This window comes from Pecten maximus, chromosome 4, assembly GCF_902652985.1.
Source record: "Pecten maximus chromosome 4, xPecMax1.1, whole genome shotgun sequence".
Lineage (NCBI taxonomy): Eukaryota > Metazoa > Mollusca > Bivalvia > Pectinida > Pectinidae > Pecten > Pecten maximus.
Window position 1 is genome coordinate 9017097 of NC_047018.1, and position 19300 is coordinate 9036396.

Below are 19300 nucleotides of genomic sequence, written 5' to 3' on the forward strand. Positions count from 1 at the left end.
TGTTTATAGGAGGTCATAAACCAATGGAGCTGTCGGTGAATTGTTGGAGTTTACATCCTGGTCTGTTGAGTTGAACACAAATATTCAAAGGTCTAGTGTTGATTTCAATCGATCACTAGTGCACTTTGTTGGAGCTGTAGTATCTTTACTTTACTAACTTAGTGCACACCCGTTTTATATTTCAACAGTTATTTAGTCTCATCTTGATTTCCAATCTGAAATTCCCTTTAGAAGGACGAAACAGCTGTGTGATGCCAATGACATGAATGAGATGTCCTAGAAGGACAAAACAGTTGGGTAATGTCCCTGACATCACCGAGATAGCATATAAAGAAGGGAAGGATAAACCAGTTTATGGTACCCCTGACATCATTGACAAGTCCTGACATGACGAAACACCTGTATGGTACCCCTGACATGACGAAACACCTGTATGGTACCCCTGACATCGCTGACATGTCATAGAAGGACGGAACAGATGTATGATGCAACTTCATTGTCACTATTGGACATGTTCTATGTATGTTACTTATTTCGTAATCAAAGTTCCAATATTCTTGATACGTATCCATTGAATATATAATTGGTATACATGTTATAAGGATAAACACATTGATCAAGCCATGGTGAAGAAACAGCGCACTTATGGTAAGGACACTTTTGAATGGATGATAGAAATCGTGTTTCTTCACAGAGCGATATATCAGGGATTATTGGCAAACATATTGCCATTTAACAGTACACGCCATAAAAATAAACATATTAGTAAATGTAGATAATAAAATAAACCCTAGATACCATACCTACTGCTGAGTGTACATATCATGGAAGGACTCACGAGTGATTTTACAATCATACAATAAGAAATGGAGAGTTCACACTGGGTATAGCAGCATGGTCAGTAGTCAGATAGAAAAACTAATGTTGTCAAGCTGGCATTCATTCTTCTCGCTAAATCACGCCAGTCTTCATTAGGTAGTGTATTCTTGACACCAATATTTCATTATTGTTCAAACTCATCTCGGATATTTGGTAATTCCTGTAAGATATTACTTGAAATTATTGCACTAACTGACATGAAAAAACTGAATTTGGTGTTGCCGAGGATTGTGAGAATCGAAAACCGGAAACACTAACTGCCTGTCTAATGTATCTACATACAGTTCTAAAAATAATCGATCCGCGGCATATTTCACATAATGCAATAGCAATATACACTCCTCGAATACCGGTTTGTGAGCTGCCAAGATTTTACCATTCAAATGTCTGGATAATGGCGTTGTTAAGGTTCATAACCAGACTTCCAGTAAATATTATTTGCTATTGAAATAGTTTGTACAAACACCTGGGTTTACACGTGTATTTATATAAACAAAATAATTGACCACCTCCTCAAACCCCGCGTTGCCCCTCACCAGTACCAGAATACATATAAATCTATATCAAGGTCACTTAAATCCTTCTGTATCGTTTTGAAATTCACCACTTAGCCACATTATCGGGAATACTTACATTACACAGAAAACTTATGTAGTTTGTACCAAGTCCGCAGGGAATATACAGCAAACACTGCCCCCCCCCCCCCAAAATTGTATGACTCTATCATGAAATACACTAGAATGCAGGATTTTGCATTAACTTGCTAACGGGTTTCCATGTCATTTGCCCACCATACATCCTGCTGCCATATCGACTATGACAACATTAAAACCACTGTTCATTGCTTAAATGTACCTCACCTTGTAACATCGTCATATAACACTATCTACCCTTACAAGGTGATCGGCATTCGTGGAAATAATATTACATGAGTAAATATAATACGTACCAGGTACAAATACCACAATGAAGACTTTATCAAAAAGTTGTTGAATTGAACAGGCAGAAGGGGTTTGTCAATATTAACATGATCGACACACTATGATTAAGACAAATTTCGTCATTTTGGAGTGAAAAACTGACGAAATACTTCGCGTGACTACATCTCATTTACTGGGCCCTGACTGCTGACTACGCTGACATTGAGAATGGTGCATTCTAGTATAACGGGTCCAGTACTTAGTGGCTTGTAACCAACACGATACCTATACACAGATCTGTAACAATAATTGGTAACCAGAACCTAACGTTGTATCCGTGTATAGTATCCGTGTATAGTATCCGTGTATAGTATCACACTACCAAACAACGTCCTCATTGCATGGGCATATGACGAAAGTGTCTAATTCAATTAAACCATTGTTGATGGTTTTTAGTTTGTGGTCGTACAAGTATTATCAAATAAATCGTGATAATGGCACTGTGACGTGTATGAATGGTAATATTACAGAAACCACATCTGATAAGAAAATGGTACTTTTCCCCCCGTGGAAACCACACGAAAACTATTCTACGTACACCAGTACCTAATTTGAAGGTACGCAACATTTTATTGAGACGAGTACGTTTGTAAATATAACGATACAGACCATTACTTTAATCAGTACGTTTCTGACCAGTTACTGTTAAAAAGGTAAATACGAAGATTATATGATAGAAAGTAATTTTTAAAAACAACCAAATGATATTCACACTGTACCCCAGATATCTGTCCGTCATCATTACGATTTTGTTAAGATAAACTCTAAACAGTTGCGAAGAAAGATATAATTTTACTGAAAATTTACTTCACTCGGACTAACGCCTGTTATCAAACCCAGTTTACTGACCGATTTAGATTGGTCGTACCTTACTGCTAGATTTCCACACTATAGCATCGTAAAAAATTCCTGAAATAAACATACAAGATTGTTTGTTTACTACACCTCTCAGTTAATTGATGTTACATTTGTACAATCATTTTAAAAAGGCAGGTAAGAGAAGTTACATTAGACATGATAAAAACTTGTCTCAGATCTTGGCATTTGACCCCGAAATTAATACCAGCGTCAGCTGCTGAAGGTATAACATTGCACACCGCTGCGTTATTGAAAGAACAGTTGGGATCTGGAAGATAAGGTTTAGGTGTGCCTTCAAAGGTCTTACATCGTCCCCTGAAAGATCAACTCGTGTGACATGACAACAGCAATATTGCACAGTATCTATATCAATAAAAAAAAAAAAAAAAAGACTGCCTTATGAAGATCTCAAGGACGATGATGCCAGCCCAGAAGATACCCAATTACAAGATCAACCGGATTCATCGTCCGACATTCGAGCAAGAAAAAAAAACGTCATAGCAACTGTGTTTGAACATTCAGAGTAATCAATATGCGCGAAAAAATGAAATATTCTAGATTATCAAAACAAAAACAGGAATAATAATTGCTGAACTTTGATTACAATAACAAATTAATAGTTGAAATCATTCATAAAGAAGAATAACAGTTATTATTTAAAAAATGAATCAATGATTTTGTTAGGGAAAAGTTCGGCTTTCGAGGCTGCTTGAGATTGATAAGCTGTCCGTGTCAAACTTTCTTTTTTGTTTCTGTTGAAAAACGAAAATAAATCGGTATCAAGTAGCCGCTTTGTTATTTGGTTGTATAAAATCAAAACCGGTATGTAATTTGAATCGGAATATAGTCAGAGAAACTAAGACGGACATTCCGGGTTCAAAGATTTCTTAGCAAAGTACCACTTTACCAAAGAGTGGTGTTTGCGAGATCTGCGATAGGTTTACGGATACAATAAGAAACCATTTAGATACCCACTTATCGAGTACTTTGTTCTTTCTGACCGCTCCCTTAAATCCAATCTTAAGTACATTATTCTAGTTACTAGCCCCTGTATGGTAAGCTTGATTACTCCCAATTTCCTTATTGTTAATTTTCCATTTCTAGATAGTAACATCTGCCTCCATTTTCTGGTTAATTGTCACGATTTCTGTGATGTCGACTCCTGTTAAAAAACAGCCAAGGGAAGATGCATATTAATGAAGACATGGTAAAATCAAGTAGAAGACATCCTAATCTCTTTGGGGAATGTTTATTTGCTTGTGTGATATGAGATCAGACTTACTTGATGTTCGTTTATATGCCTGGTGATTCTGTTGTCACTTCCTTTTTTTCTCATTTTGAGAAAGTGACAATACCTTGATTTGCCTTATATTTACATAGTTTATTTCATGCTTATTTTTCTACCATGCATTAAGATTGATAAAATCGCTAGATTAAAAAAAATGTGTGTAAAAACTATGGTGATTTGCGATATTCTACATCTAAATTCCATCTAGTATTTTGGTACAGTCCAGTTTTTAATAAATCCGTGTGTTCATAAATTATCCATTTAAAAAGGTGCATTCACCCTTCAACTAAGCGACCTGAGATCGATTGTCCGATCGGACAAGGTAGGGGGCCATCTTCCTGACTACGTGGATCTTCTCCTGGTACTCCGATTTCCTCCGACTCTAAGACAACACTCAGTGTCAACAATATTGTTTAGTTTAAGTTAGAATAGCGTGTTTTCCGATTGTACACTAAGTTATGACGTTTATTGGTATAGAAGTACCGAAATACACACTGACACGTTTAATTAGCAGAAAAAAAGACAAGGAAAGAAATCAACATCGGTTTATTGATATCAGTATGTGATACCGGATATACCAGAGCCGACGGGAGATTCATGATACATTATCAGACAGGCGAAACAATAAACCGAATAAAGTTCTAACTGTATCTTTTTATGAATGGCTATAGAATATAACCCATTAACCGGCATCCTTCATATGTAAATGCAGTCAAAATATATTGACTTCCTGTTTCATGTTTCCCTCTGTTTTCGAATATTTATCGTTTTTTATTTCTCGAAAGTGTTGTGAGATCACATAGGTTGATTTCTCGAGTCGTGACTGGTTACGGTGGAACATTGAGTCGTGACTGGTTACGGTTGAACATTGAGTCGTGACTGGTTACGGTGGAACATTGAGTCGTGACTGGTTACGGTGGAACATTGAGTCGTGACTGGTTACGGTGGAACATTGAGTCGTGACTGGTTACGGTGGAACATTGAGTCGTGACTGGTTACGGTGGAACATTGAGTCGTGACTGGTTATAGTGGAACATTGAGTCGTGACTGGTTACGGTGGAACATTGAGTCGTGACTGGTTACGGTGGAACATTGAGTCGTGACTGGTTACGGTGGAACATTGAGTCGTGACTGGTTACGGTGGAACATTGAGTCGTGACTGGTTACGGTGGAACATTGAGTCGTGACTGGTTATAGTGGAACATTGAGTCGTGACTGGTTACAGTGGAACATTGAGCCGTGACTGGTTACGGTGGAACATTGAGTCGTGACTGGTTACGGTGGAACATTGAGTCGTGACTGGTTACGGTGGAACATGGAGTCGTGACTGGTTACGGTGGAACATTGAGTCGTGACTGGTTACGGTGGAACTTTCAGTCGGTTATTCCCGGCTACAGTAACAAGGAAGTAGTGTATCATTGCAAAACACGCGCAGTGTCATTAGATGATATAGATCTCTACCCTCTGAGCGTAACCATAAACGATGAACTGTAACAGAAGTAGCCTGCCCCTAGTACACATAACTTATCAACAACAGAAGTAGACTGCCCCCAGTACACATAACTTATCAACAACAGAAGTAGACTGCCCCCAGTACACATCACTTATCAACAACAGAAGTAGACTGCCCCCGGTACACATAACTTATCAACAACAGAAGTAGACTGCCCCCAGTACACATAACTTATCAACAACAGAAGTAGACTGCCCCCAGTACACATAACGTATCAACAACAGAAGTAGACTGCCACCAGACACATAACGTATCAACAACAGAAGTAGACTGCCCCCAGTACACATAACTTATCAACAACAGAAGTAGACTGCCCCCAGTACACATAACTTATCAACAACAGAAGTAGACTGCCCCCAGTACACATAACTTATCAACAACAGAAGTAGCCTGCCCCCAGTACATATAACTTATCAACAACAGAAGTAGCCTGCCCCCAGTACACATAACTTATCAACAACAGAAGTAGACTGCCCCCAGTACACATAACTTATCAACAACAGAAGTAGACTGCCCCCAGACACATAACGTATCAACAACAGAAGTAGACTGACCCAAGTACACATAACTTATCAACAACAGAAGTAGACTGCCCCCAGACACATAACGTATCAACAACAGAAGTAGACTGTCCCCAGGCACATCACTTATCAACAACAGAAGTAGGCTGCCCCCAGTACACATATCTTATCAACAACAGAAGTAGACTGCCCCCAGTACACATCAATTATCAACAACAGAAGTAGACTGCCCCCAGACACATAACTTATCAACAACAGAAGTAGACTGCCCCCAGACACATAACGTATCAACAACAGAAGTATACTGCCCCCAGTACACATAACGTATCAACAACAGAAGTATACTGCCCCCAGTACACATAACTTATCAACAACAGAAGTAAACTGCCCCCAGACACATAACTTATCAACAACAGAAGTAGACTGCCCCCAGACACATAACTTATCAACAACAGAAGTAGACTGTCCCCAGACACATAACGTATCAACAACAGAAGTAGACTGCCCCCAGTACACATAACTTATCAACAACAGAAGTAGACTGCCCCCAGACACATAACGTATCAACAACAGAAGTAGACTGCCCCCAGTACACATAACTTATCAACAACAGAAGTAGACTGTCCCCAGACACATAACTTATCAACAACAGAAGTATACTGCCCCCAGTACACATAACGTATCAACAACAGAAGTATACTGCCCCCAGTACACATAACGTATCAACAACAGAAGTAGACTGCCCCCAGACACATAACTTATCAACAACAGAAGTATACTGCCCCCAGTACACATAACGTATCAACAACAGAAGTATACTGCCCCCAGTACACATAACGTATCAACAACAGAAGTAGACTGCCCCCAGTACACATAACTTATCAACAACAGAAGTATACTGCCCCCAGTACACATAACGTATCAACAACAGAAGTAGCCTGCCCCCAGTACACATAACCTATCAACAACAGAAGTAGACTGCCCCCAGTACACATAACTTATCAACAACAGAAGTAAACTGCCCCCAGTACACATAACTTATCAACAACAGAAGTAGCCTGCCCCCAGTACACATAACTTATCAACAACAGAAGTAGCCTGCCCCCAGTACACATAACTTATCAACAACAGAAGTATACTGCCCCCAGACACATAACGTATCAACAACAGAAGTAGACTGCCCCAAGACAAATAACGTATCAACAACAGAAGTAGACTGCCCCAATACACATAACTTATCAACAACAGAAGTAGCCTGCCCCCAGTACACATAACTTATCAACAACAGAAGTAGCCTGCCCCCAGTACACATAACTTATCAACACATGATACGGCCTCTACCACAAACATTTACACACATCTAGGAATAGGACTTTAAATGCATTTTTTTTGTCATTCTGCGAAAACACTTTCATAATGTGCATTAGACTCAGCGTCCGGGTGGTTAAGTATACAGATTCCGTGACGATAATGTTCATTTATCAGATGTAGGCAACGCCATGTTTATTAATACTTTACAAAGAGCTATCTATAGTGTTACTAGGTATTACACTAGGCGTTGCTATATGTTACACTAGGCGTTGCTATAGGCTACACTAGGCGTTGCTATAGGCTACACTAGGCGTTGCTATGGGTTACACTAGGCGTTGCTATAGGCTACAATAGGCGTTGCTATGGGTTACACTTGGCGTTGCTATAGGCTACACTAGGCGTTGCTATGGGTTACACTAGGTGTTACTAGGGGTTACAATAAAAGACAAAATTCACACTCACTATGGAGGTATCCTTTGAGTTTGTGGTAGGACATTTAGTCTAATTGATAGCAACCGACCAATTCATACCTTTCAAGTGGGAAATGTGATAACGGTTCTCTTGGTTAAAGATGTGGTTAAGGCGACAAAGCGTGCTAGGTCATGTGACTTTATATGTGCGCTATGCCTGACATTCAACATGGATCTTGCTTTTGTGTGTGCTTGTGGCAATATTAATATTTCATGTCTGGCAAATAATTTACCTGGAAGATATCTTGGTTATTCTAAGGTGGTTGACATTAAATGAGGCTGTGAACATTTAATTCCATCATCATCATTAGTTTTTATTAGGTCATCTGACCCGAAGCCATCGTGCTTCGTCCGTCGACGTCCGCCGTGCGCCGTCCGCCGTTCGTAAACTTTTCACATTTTAAACTTCTTCTCGAGTTCCACCAGTGGGATTGAGCTGAAACTTGCCAGAAATGATCCTGAGATGGTCCTGACCAATTGTTGTTATTTTTCGGGTCCATCAGAAATCTAAGATGGCCGCCACAGTCGCCATCTTGAAAACACATTTCAAACTTCTTCTCAATTTTCACCAGTGCTATTGAGCTGAAACTTGCCTGAAATGATCCTGAGATGATCCCGACCTAGCGTTGTTATTTTTCGGGCCAATCTGAAATCAAAGATGGCTGCCATCGCCGCCATCTTGAAAAACACATTTTAATCTTCTTCTCAAGTTCCACTGGTGCCATTGAGTTGGAAATTAGTGAGGATGTTTAGGCAGGGAGCCAACAAAGTGTTGTTATTTTTCGGCCTCGTAAAAACTTTGACATGGCAGCCACGGCGGCCATTTTGTAACATGATTGCGCAATCATGGTTTTCCTGAACAACACCTATTTCAAACTTGTTCTCAAATTCCACCAGTGGGATTCAGCTATAACTTACCTGAAATGATCCTGAGATGGTCCTGGCCAAGTGTTGTTATTTATTGGGTCGGTCATATATGCAAGATGGCCGCCATGGCAGCCATCTTGAAAAACACATTTAAACTTCTTCTCCAGGTCCACTACTGGTGCCATTGAGCTGGAAATTGGTGAGGATGTTCAGAAATGAAAGCCAACAAAGGGTTGTTATTTTTCAGCCTCGTAAAAACTTTGGCATGGCAGCCACACCGGCCATTTTGTAACATGATTGTGCAATCATGGTTTTCCTGAACAACACCTATTTCAAACTTCTTCTCAAATTCCAAATTCTATCAGTGGGATTCAGCTCTTACTTACCAGAAATGATCCTGAGATAGTCATGATCAAGTGTTGTTATTTTTCCGGTTGACCCAAATTCCAAGCTGGCCACCATGGCCAAAAGTGCCAATATACTCGCTACAGAGAATGCATACTACAATAGTATAAGTGTCTTTAATTTAGAGTCATATGACCGTTAAGGCCCTTGGGCCTCTTGTTTATCATGAGAAAATGTCTTAAAATACGAACTGTAAAAGAAATAGACAACTATATCGTATTGTATACGAAATGTATAGCGACGAGAGGATTCCAATGGTCTGCTGTACACTCAGTACATGTACCTTATCAGAACACAACCATACCACGAAACATTTACACATTACTAGAAATCGGTCTTCAAATTCCGGGTAAAAACGTTCTATATTTACCGTCGCTAGATAGGGAAGGTTAGGAGGGTGATATATGTAGATAGAGATAAGCATAATGTAATTTATGGTATCTATAGATAAAATGTCCTTTATCTACAGGTACAATATATGGTATTTACAGATACAATGTACGGTAGTTATAGATACAATGTATGGTAGTTCTAGATACAATGTACGATAGTAATAGATACAATGTACGATAGTAATAGATACAATGTACGGTAGTTATAGATACAATGTACAGTAGTTATAGATACAATGTGCGGTAGTTATAGATACAATGTAAGGTAGTTATAGATACAATGTACGATAGTTATAGATACAATGTACGGTAGTTATAGATACACTGTACGGTAGTAATATATACAATGTGCGGTAGTTATAGTTATAATGTACCGTAGTTATAGATACAGTGTACGGTAGTTATAAATACAATGGACGGTAGTTATAAATACAATGGACGGTTGTTATAGATACAATGTAGGGTAGTTATAGATACAATGTGCGGTAGTTATAGATACAATGTACGGTAGTTTGGATACAATGTACGGTAGTTATAGATACAATGTATAGTAGTAATAGATACAATGTACGGTAGTTATAGATACAATGTACGGTAGCTATAGATACAATGTATGGTAGTTATAGATACAATGTACTGTAGTTATAGGTACAATGAACAGTAGTAATATATACAATGTACGGTAGTTATAGATACAATATACGGTAGTTATAGATACAATGTACGGTAGTTGTAGATACAATGTACGGTAGTTATAGATACAATGTACGGTAGTTATAGATACAATGTACGGTAGTTATAGATACAATATACGGTAGTTATAGATACAATGTACGGTAGTTGTAGATACAATGTACGGTAGTTATAGATACAATGTACGGTAGTTGTAGATACAATGTACGGTAGTTATAGATACAATGTACGGTAGTTGTAGATACAATGTACGGTAGTTATAGATACAATGTACAGTAGTAATAGATACAATGTACGGTAGTTATAGATACAATGTACGGTAGTTATAAATACAATGTACGGTAGTTATATATACAATGTAGGGTAGTTATAGATAAAATGTACAGTAGTTATAGATACAATGTACGGTAGTTATAGATACAATGTACGGTAGTTGTAGATACAATGTACGGTAGTTATAGATACAATGTACAGTAGTAATAGATACAATGTACGGTAGTTATAGATAAAATGTACAGTAGTTATAGATACAATGTACGGTAGTTATAGATACAATGTACGGTAGTTATAGATACAATATACGGTAGTTATAGATACAATGTACGGTAGTTGTAGATACAATGTACGGTAGTTATAGATACAATGTACGGTAGTTGTAGATACAATGTACGGTAGTTATAGATACAATGTACGGTAGTTGTAGATACAATGTACGGTAGTTATAGATACAATGTACAGTAGTAATAGATACAATGTACGGTAGTTATAGATACAATATACGGTAGTTATAGATACAATGTACGGTAGTTGTAGATACAATGTACGGTAGTTATAGATACAATGTACGGTAGTTGTAGATACAATGTACGGTAGTTATAGATACAATGTACGGTAGTTGTAGATACAATGTACGGTAGTTATAGATACAATGTACAGTAGTAATAGATACAATGTACGGTAGTTAAAGATACAATGTACGGTAGTTATAGATACAATATACGGTAGTTATAGATACAATGTACGGTAGTTATAGATACAATGTACGGTAGTTATAGATACAATGTACGGTAGTTATAGATACAATGTAAGGTAGTTATAGATACAGTGTACAGTAGTTATAGATACAATATACGGTAGTTATAGATACATTGTACGGTAGTTATAGATACAATTTACATTAGTAATAGATACAATGTACGGTAGTTATAGATACAATGTACGGTAGTTATAGATACAATGCACAGTAGTAATATATACAATGTACGGTAGTTATAGATACAATGTACGATAGTTATCGATACAATGTACATTAGTAATAGATACAATGTACGGTAGTTATAGATACAATGTACGGTAGTTATAGATACAATGTACGGTTGTTATAGATACAATGTACGGTAGTTATATATACAATGTACAGTAGTTATAGATACAATGTACGGTAGTTATATATACAATGTACGGTAGTTACATATACAATGTACGGTAGTTACATATACAATGTACGGTAGTTATACATACAATGTACCGTAGTTATAGATACAATGTACGGTAGTTATAGATACAATGTACGGTAGTAATATATACAATGTACGATAGTTATAGATACAATGTACGGTAGTTATAGATACAATGTACAGTAGTTATAGATACAATGTACAGTAGTTATAGATACAATGTACAGTAGTTATAGATACAATGTACAGTAGTTATAGATACAATGTACGGTAGTTATAGATACAATGTACGATAGTTATAGATACAATGTACGGTAGTTATAAAAACAATGTACCGTGGTAATATGTACAATGTACAGTATTTTTAGATGCAATGTACGTTAGGTGTAGATACAATATGCAGTTTATATAATTACAATGTATGATGTTTATAGATACAATGCACGGTATTTATAGATACAATGTACGGTATTAATAGATATAATGTACGGATAGCGATTATGTAATAAAACTGGTATATCATGGGTGTCTGTACAATACTCCAGAATATCTGACCCTCGGTACGGCGTGCAATAGAACATCGACCAATTACCATTACCTCGTGTCAACTATTCTGGAATATACAATACAGTCCCGGTCATAATGTATGACAATAGCCGGTATATGTTTCATGCACAGCCGAATCCTATTATGGAAGGTTCCGGTTAATAGCTTATTATCTATCGAGTGATATTCGTATGAAGGGTAGGCGACTTGTTAAATGATGATGTTGTATTGGCTATCGAGCCCAGAATTAAATTCACAAATCACGCTTGGTTGTGAATGAGAATCACCAGATGTACAATATCATTCATTTACAATGCTAATTGAACTGTATTGTATCTGTACAGAGTATTGTACAGGTGACGTTGTTACTTCTTACGTCACGTGCAATTATCCAACATTAGCGGGGATTTTCTTACCAAAATGGACGTCGGTCTATTCTAATTTAGTATTTAACTGAAAAGGTACAAAAGCAGTTTTGTTAACATAACAAAGTAACTACGTAGATCGTGAAAAGGAAGGTCGTCGTACGTGGGTTTGTAAAACCAACATCAATGGAGTTAGTGTCGTACAACCATTGACGAAGGCTTCTCAAGTAACATGCTTTCACATAATGTTAAGATTTTCTGAATGAAAACTTGATAAACGTTTTTCACTGCATTCTCCTGAACCAACTGATTCGTCTTTGCTTTCCATTCAGTATACGTTTATAAATGTTTATATAGGTAAATGTCAAGTACCGATGCCATTGACTGCACCTGGTGCAAAAAAGATAGCACACAGGCGCCCATTGTATGTGTAGATCTATCAATTACCCACAATTCCAGTGGAATTAAATGAATTTAGCGATCGATCCGCAACTATGTTAATGTGTTTAGAAAACCATACAGAACGAGTTGAAACATTCTTACGAGATTTCTTCTATATAATTAGTCGATATACAATTTGTCAGTACAGAGTACATATGTACGCCAATTTTACTAATGATATGGAGAAACGGAATTGTGGTTCTGTTGCAGTTTAGCAGTCTGTAATTAATAATTCAGTAATTAGGTAGAGGGTGTTATTACATGACACGTGTTTTCCTTAAATTTGACACACAAATACATCGACGGTGTCCTGTTCCAAATACACCTGGCTGATACTCAAGGACTAGTCCTTATGTACATCATTGTATTTCAGCAATACTTGAGAACATTTAATCTCACTTTAGTAGTTCAAGAACAATTAAACAAACAACAGAACGCTTCCTCTTAATAACCACTTATACATTCAAATATGACGCCAACAGTGCGTAAATCAACGTCGGTAGACGTCATTTCCGGAACAAAGTTGTAATCAGAATGATGACATTGTAGCCAGAGTGATGACCTTGGGAACACAAGAAACATGTTTGAAACTGATTCGTTTTTAGATGTAATATTGTATAGTGCTGTTTAGAACCATACACATATGTTGCCAGTCTTGTTATATCGTTGACACGTGAAAACAAGGATGAAGATTTTAGAACCGAATGTAATTCGACTATTTCTGTTTACTATAATAACAACTATAAAACCACCACCACCACCACCACCACCACCACCACCACCGCCGCCGCCGCCGCCACCACCATCACCACCAACAACAACAGCAACATCGCCACCGCCATCGCCATCACCACCACCACACCACACCACACCACACCACACCATCACCATCGTCACCACCACCACCACCACCACCATCGTCACCACCACCATCACCACCACCATCGTCACCACCACCACCACCACCACCATCACCACCACCACCACCGCCACCACATTATGTGTTTATACGGTTCACCAGATTCAGTGACTTGAACAATCGTCGGCTGAGTGCATTGTTAGGATTAATTACATCCTGGATAATTAGATATACTAAACCTATATTTCCCAAGACCTATTGGAGTCTAGTATTATATCACTATTTCAAAGTGGTGATTTAGTGAAATCAAAAGTCGTGACTGGACACAAGTTTGTGGGATGTTAACTGTTCCGGGTGGACTAAAGAAACCGGGAAGTTGTGAATCATAATAGCCGGTATTTAACCTTGTATAACTGCATCATCATCTCCATGAATATCCCAAATATATTGCCTGGGAACACATTACAAATTAAAATAGAAATAAGAGATTTTTATACACAAAACCATTGACACATTTACACACTGAACTGCGAGTTATCCATATTGTTATTTTATTTCATTAACAGATTCAATCTAAAATAAAAATAACCATATATAGGTGACAGCGGAGGTTAATCATCGTCACATTTCGACACCATTTTATTTCGCATAATTAAAATGATATAAAAGTCAGTTATACGATCTGATGCGTTTTATTTCAAGGACAAAACTGCAGAGAAAAATATAAGATGACATGCATCGACAACAGATATTTCACTAATTCTATCTAAAAACCCAGCTTAATCAGCGACATGTACTTCTCTATCTTGTGAATGTATTCTTAAACTATCCTGTATAAAAGACGGAAATAACCTAATCCGGGACTTCACACGAGCTGATAAAGTACTTCCCGGCAAAACTGTTTTAGCCCGGTGCTGATAGAACAGAAACGGTACTTGTATCACATGTGAAAAAATTAACAATATAATACTGACATGCAAATTTTCTTGTATTTTAACAACTTTGTGTGACAGGGGAGACAACTTTCGAACACGCCGAGTCAAAATTTATATGTTCCTTTAATCCTCAGCTATATTTGCAAAGAGTAACAAATAACACAACAGTAACAATGCTTTTTTTTTGTTTTGTGTGATTCTGCGATCCCATTCTGCCAATTTCCTCAAACTATACCGTTTTTGTTGATGACGGTCTGGAAAAGACCGTCCAAATTTGGTTTATTTTGTTTAACGTCCTATCAACAGCCAATGTCGTTTAAGGACGTGCCAGGATTTGGAGGTGGAGGAAAGCCGGAGTACCCGGTCGGGACACCTTAAACACTCGGCCACCGCGTCCCTTTGACCATCTATTTTATATCTTTGTTACGTTATCATAACAAAAAGTATAGTTCATGCATTTATTTGATTCCTCCAAAATACTGAAGAGTACAATTGTAAAAAGTGCAGATGGACGCAGACATAGTTAATTATCATTGATTGCCATGAATTCATCAAGTATGAGCTTGCTTGGAAATAAATACTGAATAATAGAATATGTTACTAATATAAATATGATAGGCATCTACTGGAAGGTCATAGTATATGCGTTTTAAGAGAAAATAAGACAGTCTTAAGCAAAATATGTAGAAGACGGAATATTGTATTGGAAGGCTGCACATACAGCATCCTGGGAACACCCGAAAAAGTCACTGTCTGGACATTCCTGTCTGTTTAGTCGAATGTAACATAAACATGGGCAGAATATTTGTTTACTGATAGAGTAAAGAGAGTATGACGGAAACTCGCGAAGTCAGACTCTCCGTAGTCTAGTAAACAATGGGCGACTGTATCCTCGTCAACCCAGATACAACGAGCACACTGCCGGGTGGAGTTATCTACATTTAAGCAACATATTTGTACGTTCTGTTGAGATTAGGATAATACATGGAAAGGATCAAACGACTAACGGTGTCAACTCACGATTAAGAATTTTGAATCTATCGAACTCCAAAGAACAATCTAGACGAGATTGCCAAAGAAGAACAATCTAGACGAGATTGCCAAAGAAGAACAATCTAGACGAGATTGCCAAAGAAGAACAATCTAGACGAGATTGCCAAAGAAGAACAATCTAGATGAGATTGCCAAAGATGAACAATCTAAACGAGATTGCCAAAGATGAACAATCTAAACGGGATTGCCAAAGTGAAACAATCTAAACGAGATTGCCGAAGATGAACAATCTTAACGAGATAGCCAAAGACGAATAATCTAGACGAGATTGCAAAATGAGAACAATCTAGACGAGATTGCCAAAGATGAACAATCTTAACGAGATTGTCAAAGATGAACAATCTTAACGAGATTGCCAAAGATGAACAATCTAAACGGGATTGCCAAAGTGAAACAATCTAAACGGGATTGCCACATATTTAAGAACTTTAAGGAAAATTTACCAATGTGAAATTCAAGTGAATTAATTTTATGTGAATTTCTCGTGAAATTCATGTGAATTTCACGTGAACTTCACATAAATTTCACATGCTGTTCACATTAGTTTCACGTGAAAAAACTAATAATCATTGTGTTTATAAACAAAGAAAAGATGCTAATATGTTATAATTTATAAAGAAGCCTAAAAACATCAAATGAATTTATAATGTTTAATTCAATCAATATTAAACAATAATATTTTACACACCTTACATACTTCCAACGTCTTCTATCCTCCTTTTCATTCTCATTTTCGTTTCTCTCACTACACTCCTCTTATTTCTCTGTTTCCTTCTTACTCTTTTATACTAGCATTGAACATGCTTCTCTATTCACCCTTCCTTTCACATTCTTATCTACTACTTCCATTTCTCTTTCTTTTTCAACACACCATCCATAAATCCCACTCAAAAATCTTGAATCCTTTTGCAATCTGCAAATTTTAAACAGTCTTCACTTATGGTATGTAGCACCTACTATCAACTGTTAATAAAATGCTAACATAAAATGACTGTGTTACAGCAGAAGGCACAACAGTAATGTGATTTTGACGAGTTGAGGGTTTTCTACATACCATAACTAGTTATTGACATTTAGATAAAGAAAAACTTAGGTAGTGATTGATTATTAAATCGTATAGCTATAAATACAGCTACTAGAGTGTATGGGTAAATGTATGATTGATATGAGTACCTTGGTTTCATATATCCCCCAGTAGGATTTATTTGTTGTTTCTGGACTTTGATTTGGTTTGTGGTGTACTTCCCGACGTGTCTTACCTTTAGGGGATTACGATGTCTTACCATTAGGGGATCACGATGTCTTACCTTTAGGGGATTACGATGTCTTACATTTGGGAGATCACAATGTCTTACCTTTGGGTGATTACGATGTCTTACCTTTAGGAGATCACAATGTCTTACCTTTGGGGGATTACGATGTCTTACCTTTAGGAGATCACAATGTCTTACCTTTGGGGGATCACGATGTCTTACCTTTAGGAGATCACAATGTCTTGTCTTTGGGAGATCACGATGTATTACCTTTGGGGGATCACAATGTCTTACCTTTGGGAGATCGCAAAGTCTTACCTTTAGGGGATCACGATGTCTTACCTTTAGGGGATCACAATGTCTTACCTTTGGGAGATCACGATGTCTTACCTTTGGGAGATCACAATGTCTTACCTTTGGGGGGATCACGATGTCTTACCTTTGGAGGGATCACGATGTCTTACCTTTAGGGGATCACGATGTCTTACCATTGGGGGATCACGATGTCTTACCTTTAGGGGATCACGATGTCTTACCGTTAGCGGATCACGATGTCTTACCTTTAGGGGATCACGATGTCTTACCATTGGGGGATCACGATGTCTTACCTTTAGGGGATCACGATGTCTTACCGTTAGGGGATCACGATGTCTTACCTTTAGGGGATCACAATGTCTTACCTTTGGGGGGATCACGATGTCTTATCTTTGGGAGATCACGATGTCTTACCTTTGGGATATCACGATGTCTTACCATTGGGGAGATCACGATGTCTTACCTTTGGGAGATGACGATGTATTACCTTTGGGTGATCACGATGTCTTACCTTTGGGGGATCACGATGTCTTACCTTTGGGAGATCACAATGTCTTACCTTTGGGGGATTACGATGTCTTACCTTTGGGAGATCACAATGTCTTGTCTTTGGGAGATCACGATGTATTACCTTTGGGGGATCACAATGTCCTACCTTTGGAGGGATCACGATGTCTTACCTTTGGGTGATTACGATGTCTTACCTTTAGGAGATCACAATGTCTTACCTTTGGGGGATTACGATGTCTTACCTTTAGGAGATCACAATGTCTTGTCTTTGGGAGATCACGATGTCTTACCTTTAGGGGATCACAATGTCTTACCTTTGGGAGATCGCAAAGTCTTACCTTTAGGGGATCACGATGTCTTACCTTTAGGGGATCACAATGTCTTACCTTTGGGAGATCACGATGTCTTACCTTTGGGAGATCACAATGTCTTACCTTTGGGGGGATCACGATGTCTTACCTTTGGAGGGATCACGATGTCTTACCTTTAGGGGATCACGATGTCTTACCATTGGGGGATCACGATGTCTTACCTTTAGGGGATCACGATGTCTTACCGTTAGCGGATCACGATGTCTTACCTTTAGGGGATCACGATGTCTTACCATTGGGGGATCACGATGTCTTACCTTTAGGGGATCACGATGTCTTACCTTTAGGGGATCACGATGTCTTACCTTTAGGGGATCACAATGTCTTACCTTTGGGGGGATCACGATGTCTTATCTTTGGGAGATCACGATGTCTTACCTTTGGGATATCACGATGTCTTACCATTGGGGAGATCACGATGTCTTACCTTTGGGAGATGACGATGTATTACCTTTGGGAGATCACGATGTCTTACCTTTGGGGGATCACGATGTCTTACCTTTGGGAGATCACAATGTCTTACCTTTGGGGGATTACGATGTCTTACCTTTGGGAGATCACAATGTCTTGTCTTTGGGAGATCACGATGTATTACCTTTGGGGGATCACAATGTCCTACCTTTGGAGGGATCACGATGTCTTACCTTTGGGAGATCACAATGTCTTACCTTTGGGTGATTACGATGTCTTACCTATGGGAGATCACGATGTCTTACCTTTGGGAGATCACAATGTCTTGTCTTTGGGAGATCACGATGTATTACCTTTGAGGGATCACAATGTCTTACCTTTGGGAGATCACAAAGTCTTACCTTTAGGGGATCACGATGTCTTACCTTTAGGGGATCACAATGTCTTACCTTTGGGGATCACGATGTCTTACCTTTGGGAGATCACGATGTCTTACCTTTGGGAGATCACAATGTCTTACTTTTGTGGGGATCACGATGTCTTACCTTTAGGGGATCACGATGTCTTACCTTTAGGGGATCACAATGTCTTACCTTTGGGGATCACG